Source organism: Aplidium turbinatum, chromosome 8 (assembly GCF_918807975.1).
Source record: "Aplidium turbinatum chromosome 8, kaAplTurb1.1, whole genome shotgun sequence".
NCBI classification, from domain to species: Eukaryota; Metazoa; Chordata; class Ascidiacea; order Aplousobranchia; family Polyclinidae; genus Aplidium; species Aplidium turbinatum.
Genome location: NC_137479.1, coordinates 7,259,384 through 7,268,341, shown reverse-complemented (window position 1 = coordinate 7,268,341; position 8,958 = coordinate 7,259,384). Strand labels below are relative to the sequence as shown.

At 41.3% G+C, this 8,958-nt stretch overlaps 1 pseudogene; it reads right to left on the bottom strand.

Annotated features, from left to right (window-relative positions):
- Positions 1–6,557: 6,557 nt before the first annotated feature.
- LOC145775058 (histone H4-like) lies at positions 6,558–6,869 on the bottom strand (annotated as a pseudogene).
- Between the last annotated feature and the right edge of the window lie 2,089 nt (positions 6,870–8,958).

Sequence of the window (8,958 nt, the reverse complement as noted above, 5' to 3'; positions counted from 1 at the left end):
ATACCTGCAGTCGCAGGGGGGCCCACACCTAAAGAGCCCCACGTTTAAAGGCCCCTCTCGAAGTTGAAGACCTTTTTTGTTTTGAAAAACAACTTTTTAGGAAGAGCGTTAGGCTTAAGGATCCGAAATTTAGTTCGAACGAGTGCCATCATATTCTTTAAAACGTCAATTTATGAAAGAATGGCTTAAGAATAAGAATGTATATGGCCTAAGAATGAAAGATATAAAAAAATTATTATGAAAGAATGGCCAAAGTCCTGGACTTGGGCCATTCTGCTAATCATACAAATTTATTTGCCTTCGATAACACGTTTCAAAGCGTGGATTTGGATCTTTCATTTGCTCACAAGGTAGCGCTAGGCGTTAGTATTACGATGGTGGGTATAACTCATTTTGCCAAAAATGTGGACTTGGGTCCTTCTGATTTTCAGGTATTCAATTGTGACATTCGGTTAATATTTTCCCTTTTACGTTCCAAAAATAATGTAAAAAGATGGTGGGGACATGTAAAAAGATGGTGGGGACATGTCCCCACTGTCCAGGGTTGCATTCCTGGGGGGGCTCGGGGGGGCTGAGCCCCCCGAAAAACGAAAAGGCTTGATGTAGGGGGGGCTCAGGGGGGGCTCGTTCAAGCTTCCAATTTTTCAGCTTTTCTGGCTGAACAACAACTTCTCGATTGAACAAGTAACACTTTAACAGCTTTCTCACAACAGAACTGCAAAAAAAACACAAACATAAGTTGATACCAATCGCCAATTATCACTTTTGTCAGAAACTCTCCAGACTGGGAATATCAACTTCGTAGTAGCTAATCGTCATGTCAAATCGACTGTTAATTCTCTACTTCAAATAAAAAAAGCTATTCAAGAAGGAAAGTATTCGTTTGATGAAGTTGTTAACTTGAGTCCCGGAAGTACAAAAAACTACTCCTTTAAAGGCACAACATTGGACCAGTTCAAAGCTCGACGTAGAGACTACCCTTCTTTTGATCGTAATCGGTTTATTCAAGCTTTGGTTGACAACATTGGAAGCAGGATGGTGGACACCAACAATGAAAATTCTGTGAAAAGCTTGGAAATTACTGTACCAGAGTTATGGCCTGCTCCAGTCGAAGTTCCATGGCAAAAAAGGGAGCAGAGATTACGAAAAATATAGGAGAGATTTCATGTCATCACTCCTATTTCCGATTTTCGATTGTATGTTGACAATCCTTGTCATATTCCAGATACGATAAAGTTGCTCAAGAACGTAGTACTAAACATGATTGCTATAAGTTCTGCTGAAGCCGAACGTGGATTTTCACAAATGAACTTAGTCATCACACCGCTACGATCACGGCTGACCATATCACTCGTTTCAGCACTGTTGTTCATCAGCATCAATGGACCACCTCCTCATTTATGGAATGGCACTGCGGCAACTCAGAAGTGGTTGCAGACTCATCGGTCGGCTGTGGATATTCCCACATTGAATGAACTCAGATCTCTGCAAAAACTGTTTGCTGGCTAAAATCAAGGACTGTCGTGGAGCCCATAAAACCAAAGACCTGGCAGACAGGCTATTTGTTTTGTGTAATCTCGTTTGCACCAACTTTTGTTTTGTCCGCCCCGATAGCTCAGTGGTTACGCGCCGGGCTCAAGATCACACGGCGCTGGTTCGACTCTCGGGGTGTGCGCTTGAGCAACGCATTTCAGGACTGCTCTCCATTCAGCGGCACCTAGTGAATGGAATAATTTCTCGGCAACAAGACTTCAACAATCGGAAAACTTCACTCTGCCAATCTCGGTAACCGGCCCTGCGTCAAGTGCCTCTACAAGTATGCGAACAAGTACCAGGAATAACCTATCAAGGCTTTGTCAGTCCGAGGATAAAGATTCAAAACCAAACCAAACTTGGAATATGCTTTTGCTGTAATTGGAGTTTTTTAAACTGTTCGTTTATAACTAAATGAGATTTTAGTGTAACTGTCACATTGGCAGCTTATTGGTTCTTATATAGCAAATCTGCAACCACAAGCGCTCATTTCAAGAATTGCATTTCCTTACTTTCCTATTCAGTCAATGTTTTGCAAGTGTGCTTAGGATTGGCTCATACAAATAAGTTTACAATTGAGTTAAGAGATTGGAATTAGCTCATGCAAATCGAGTTTCAAGTGTAGGCCTACGCAGTAAAAAAAAAGCAACGGAGATTGCAGTGTAGCAACCAAGCCAAATTTCAAACTTATAATTTTATATCGGATTCAACCACGTTTTCACGTTTTGTTGCTTTTACCTTTTTCTGTACTTTAAGCTATGTTTTAGCATGGGTTGTTTTTCGACATGATGTTCAGAAGTAAAACCAAACTGAACAGTGTTTCCTTTCAAAAAAGGTAAAAATTGTTGGCTAACCTACACCGATTACTTATACATACTTTGTCTATAACAACACAGCTAAGTGTTAGAGCCCCCCCAAAAAAATTTTTAGGAATGCACCCCTGCCACTGTCCTATAGGGATCGGCGCCCATGCTGGTAAATATATACAGAAATTTTCAAATCGTACAAATAAGTTTACAGTAGGCTATTATTAAACTAAAAGGTAATTATTCACTGTCGAACAAAAAAAAAGAAAATTAATTTAAGATCATTGCATAATTATGTTTATACAGTTTCGCCGATAAAATGAAAAGGTGAACTGGCTCAACGCTCCAGCCGATGGAGGAAAATTGATCACAGCCGGGGAATCAAGCCAGGGCCTCTGAGAGACATTTTTACTAGGGGTACGAACAGTAATTCCGGCCCCCCTCTCACTCCGGCCCCCCTTTTTCATGGGCAAAACGCGTGATGTTTGCTTAGGCGTATTGCACACCATACAACATTTTACTGCAGAATTGGACATCTGTGCGCAATAATAGTATCAGGCTGCAATGAAGCTATTATTTAGTGCAGGGCTTCCCAACCGGGGGGCCATGGTCTCCTAGTGGGCCATGAGCCTTTTTCAAAGGGGCCATGGAAAAATTTGAAAAATTTGAGAGAATGTGAAATAAGTTGAGTGAATGTAGGTTTTCAACAATGTTACTTCTGAAGACAAAGCAGCGCAGTGTCTTGGTTATTCAATATGACATGCGGCTTGCTCTTTCCACAACCAAGCCAGCAATTAAGACATTTTCAGAGCAAAAACAAGCTCAACCATCACATTAACTGCATATGTAATAACTAATTAATGTACTATCATGTTTAAGTTATTGTGTATGTTGTATTTATATCATTTTATCATTCCAACTACCGGTTAAGCCTACTGTATAAACAAGTTTTTAATTAAAATGACGTTTCTTAATTTTTTTCAAAAAGTTGAAAAAATAAGGGGCCATTGATTTTTAAAATTTTTCAAAGGGGGCCACGGTGTGAAAAAGGTTGGGAACCCCTGATTTAGTGTTTTGTGTTGTGCGTATCATGTGATCTGTCCCTCGCCAGTTTGTGTATTCTGCATTGAATTCGTGTGACAGTTGTTGATGGTGCTGTTGAGAGGTAGGCTAGGCTATCGCTTGTAGGCTACAGCTTTAATGTAAAATTTTCAAATTCATTTATTTATTTCTCTTAGATGTAGCCTATAGCGTATTATTATTCCTGATGAGTACCTGTGGTGTCGAAAACGTGGGATCTAATAATGTAGTCTTTTTTTGTTTGTTTTTTGTGTGTTTAACAAAAAATGTTAAATCCCTTAACGTTACTGAGTGTAGCCTAATATGTATCTGGTACAAGTCAAGCTCTCTACCAAGGCCTAAATATAACATCGTGTTTATCAATTATAACATCCCTGTGGGACGCCGTTTTTCAGGCGTCTTAGTCTGCTCCGCCGTGAGCTACCGCGGTGGTGAGGGTTAAGCTTCGATTCCTGACAAGTTCCATAATCATATAAACCATATGTCGGCCAGGAAGCAGGCGAAGCAGCTTGCAAGTAAGGCCGCGATGCCATACGGTGTCATAGGCAGCTGTAAGATCTAGAAAAACAGCGCCGCCTTCTTTTTTGCCTCAAAGCAATCCTCGATGTCTTGGGTTAAGAGTGTGACCTGATCTACGGTGGATTTTCCGCGCCGAAACCCAGCTTGCTCTTTTGGAAGAAGCGGGTCGATGATTGGGTTGACGCATGCGTAGATCAGTCTTTCGAGGATCTTGAAAGGAACACAGAGGAGGGATATCGGACGATAACTCCTTGGGTCCTCTGGTGGCTTGTGAGGCTTAGGGATCGCAACTACTAAAGCTCTTCTCCAGATTTTTGGGATTGTGAGGTGGTGCAGGCAGGAAGAGAGGAATCTACGTAACCAGGACTTTCGGTCCTGGCTCCACTTCTTTTCAACATCTACACCCACGACCTGCCAACTACGGTCTCCGCAAAATATGCTTATGCGGACGACCTGACAATTCTCCACTTCAGAAAGTTGTGGGAAAATCTAGAAAACACCTTGAGCCAGGACATGAAAACTCTCTCAGACAATCTCCAGAACTGGCGACTGAAACTCAGCGAAACCAAAACTGTGGCAGCAGCTTTCCACCTCCATAATCGGGAAGCTGATCGTAAGCTACACGTCCAGAACAACGGAAAATCTCTGTCCTTCTGCCCCGAACCAAGATATCTTGGGGTGACACTGGACAGATCGCTCACATACCGCCACCATTTGGTGTCACTGCGCAAGAAACTCACATCCCGCGCTGCGCTACTCAAGCGCCTGGCAGGCTCCAGCTGGGGGGCGAGGGCTGACACTTTGCGTATAGCATCCTTAGCCCTTGTCTACTCTTCAGCAGAATACTGTGCACCTGTTTGGTGCCGCAGTGTTCAATGCCATAACATCGACACTGCCATAAACAGCGCCCTGCGCACAGTGACCTGATGCCTGCGTCCCACACCATTGGACAATCTCCTCATTCTCGCTGGCATCCAACCCGCTGAGCTTCGTCGCGAAGAAGCCACTCTGTCCCTCGGTCGACGGGCACTGGAGCCTAACCACCTTCTCCACCACAAGATCTCTGCTCTCCCAAACGAGCACCCCCGTTGACTGAAATCAAGACACCCACTCGTGACAGCCGCTCAACCTCTTATCAACGAAGCTGATGTACAAGATATCTCTGCGGCTGCTTGGGCGGACCATAAATGGAGTTCTGAATGGAAGTTAACCGCCACCAGACTTTATTCGTTCATTTCCGACGCCGACACACGCCCCATCGGTCTAACACTACCAAGACAGGCATGGGTGCGCCTCAACCGTTTCCGTAGGGGCGCCGGGCTTTTCCGCTCAACCATGGACTAATGGGGAATGGTTTCTTCCTCCTCCTGTGAATGTGGTGCCGAGGAACAGACCGCAGACCACATCATCAATGACTGCCCCATCTTCAAGCCACCTAACGGAGTGGAAGGTCTGCGTGTCATGGATGATGAAACCAAAGACTGGCTGCTCTCTAGTATAGCCTTCCAGTGTAGTCCGGAAACATTGTGAATCTGGGGTGGTAAAAGGATAGACCCTCAGCCCCAGACGCTCACACGACGACGACGAATTATAACATCATTATTTTTTTCCTTCACCACACGCCTAGAAGAGTTGAACGAAGCCACTTCTTTTTTTTACTCTGGCTGCGCTCCCTGCTCCAAAATTAATTTTAAAGTAAAATAAACGTGAAACTACCTTTTTCAAATAGTTTTTAAAAAACACAAAAAAGCCCAAAAATACCTGGGCTTTTTAAAAAAGCCCGGGGTTTTCTCAACCCTGCTTTTGCTACACTATGCCTCCCCCCCACCGGACAGGAGAATAACCAACATTTATGATTTAATTTAGGATGATTTAAACAAAACATTTGTGCTCGTAAAGCATTAAATCACCAATTTGGGCTCCCAATTTGTTCGGAATGCATTCAATTCCCTTTTCGGGCCCTTTTCCTACAATACGGGTCCCCCGGGACTAAAGAATAACAGCTTTTATGCTTGAATTTAGTCGTTTAGGATGGTTTTAACCAAATGTTTTTGCGCGTAAACTATAAAATCATAATTTCGGCCCCCCCAACAATCACAGTCCTGAGCCCTCCAGGTTACGCCGTACTCTCCGTACCCGTACCCCCCTCTCATAGGCCTTGAATCAAGCCATTGTTTATCTAATTAAATAAACTGCTGCTATATAAAAGGAAACTATCTGATAGAAAATAAATCATCCAATAACAGTCAGCACACAGCGTTACATTCAGAGTTGGTTCAATCACACAGTTTTTAGTTTAATTACCGTACATTGTAATTACACCATTAAAATTTTTAATTACGAAATTAAAAATAAATTTAAAATTACGGTACATCAAAAGTATCAGACTAGTTACATTACAATACCTAAGTAGCCTACATAGTTTCGAAATCTCAAAGTACAATTCCTTTCACATGTGATTAATTGCACATTTCGATTATAAAAATTTAATATTTCCATACTTAGGGCTATGTTCGTTAAAAATATTTCACAGTTTGATTCTATCAGGGAACGATTTAATTAAAGATTTTATATTTATATCATATTAATTAAATTAAATTGCTGTTATTGATGAATCTTCTAACCGCCGAAACCGTACAGGGTTCGTCCTTGGCGCTTCAGCGCGTAAACGACATCGAGGGCGGTGACGGTCTTTCGTTTTGCGTGCTCGGTGTAGATGACGGCGTCGCGAATCACGTTCTCAAACAAGACCTTCAACACGCCTCGGGTTTCTTCGTAAATTAAGCCGGAAATGTGCTTGACACCGCCTCGACGAGCGGGTCGCCTGATAGCGGGCTTGGTGATTCCCTAGATATTGTCACGCAAGACTTTTCTGTGGCGCTTAGCGCCTCCCTTTCCCAAACCTTTTCCTCCTTTGCCACGTCCAGACATTTTCGTAAAATGGATGCAAATACAACAAGTTCAACACAAAATGAAATTTCATATTAAATTCCATGTATTATGTATTAAATTTATATTAAAGATTTTATTATAAGAGACATATTGATTGATTGACTTAAGACTTTATAGCCTTTATTATTATTATTTATTTGTATCAGACAAGGTTGTCCATATTAAAACCAAACACAAAAAACACACAAAGACAACACGTAAGGAGTCACTTGGATGACATGTGCAACATATCGTTGTAGTGCTTAAAAAATGTCGTTTTATAGAAAGCGTCTGAGGACATTAATGCTATATTTTACTTTGCGTCATAATCTAACCAACAGCAGTACAATGCATTGTTTTGACAATTACATTTACTCTGCTTGTTTGTTAATATATGAAGCTGTTAAAACAAAATAAATTGAGTTCACTTGACTATAGTCATTAAGCTTCCCTACTTCAAGAACGAGCTACTTTTGAAAATGGCGTCAATGTATTTGTTTGTGCAAGTTGAGCTTTACCTGCTTAAATCACCCTCCGCTCTGACTTTATTCTAATGATGCACTTTGGATGAACGTTACGTAGGCCATGTAAAATGAACATTGACAATTGAGTAGGGGAGAACCTCTATCAATGGGACAAATTTTGCGTTTTGCTAATTTTTTTAAATTTTGTAACGAAATGCAGTGCTTTTTTTTACAACACTAATGCCAATGCATTTTTTTTTCAAATAACACTTGGTTTAATTTCATTATCTCCAGTGGTTTAAAAATAACGCGCAGTTTTTTAAGGTTACTCAAAACGTCCCATTGTTGAATCTGGTTCCACCATTGGGACAGGCAATTTTTAGCAATGGGACACAATTTATTATCAACATCTAGCCCGAGTCACCGCCACCGTTCAACGGTGGTGAAACTGATTGGAGAGGCAAAGAACGAAGGTTCAAATGAAATACAAGTAGTTCTCAATTCATTTTTAATTTTTTAAGTCTTGAAAAGGATCTCTTTCCTGGGCACCTGGAAGTCGGATGATTGAATCGACATTTGGGAAGACCATCTGAATTATTTCGCTTGCATATAATTTGATAAAAGTCCGTAGCCTATGCCCTATGAGACAAAACGTGCTCTTCTCTAGGCCTATAGTTTTGTCTTATGTTGGCTACAACTTGCGAATTTGTACAAAATTAATGGAGGACGAAAAGAGTGCTAAAAGTAATAGTTCGTTACAAATTAGCACATAATAATTTTCTTAATGAGTATAAACAGTCAAGCCATTTGCAAATTAACAGTTAAAAATATAACCTTTAAGCTGTGTTATATTTCCTTTCCATAAAAAATTCACTAGAAATTTAATTTGCATTCGGCTACGACCTGCTTATGAATAGGCTATATCCAGAGCTGGATTTCAACCGGAGCGCCGCTCCGGAAGCTCGATCAAAAAATTGGCTTCTCCGGAACGGCGTTCCGGAAGCTCAAATATTTTATACTCTTATTATGCTTTGCCCTGTTCAGTAAAAGTATATCCATAATTCTTGATGAGTCGAACACGTTAAATCGGGTATTCACTCTAATAATATATCTTCGCACCAGTCTTGACGGAAGCGAACCTGTGAATGTATTAATTTTGTAGGTCTTGTTGAGCTCGCTATTCTTATAGCGAATGGCATCTATGATTTCCTGAAGAGCTGCCTAAAATCATAAGGCATGTCTACAACATTTTTATCTTCTTGTTTGATTGGTGTTGTATGTGATGGCGCGGCTGTGATGATAGGTCGCAAAAATGGTGTAGCACAATTGCTTCGTGATGAATTTCCAGACATTGTGCTGTGGTATTGTGCAACCATAGATTGGAACTATCGGTTCATCATGCTGTAAAATCAGTCAGTAATTTGAATCGATTTCGATCTTTTACCAGCCTTTACCACGCTTCTCCTAGCAATAGCAGGGAATTGGATGAATGTGCAGCGGCTGTTGAAGTGCAGTTGTTGAAAATCGGAAGGGTAGGCCAACTGGACACACGTTGGATAGCCTCGAGTTTCCGCACAGTTAGTGCCGTCTGGAATGATTTCCCAGCACTTGTCAAATTTTTTAAA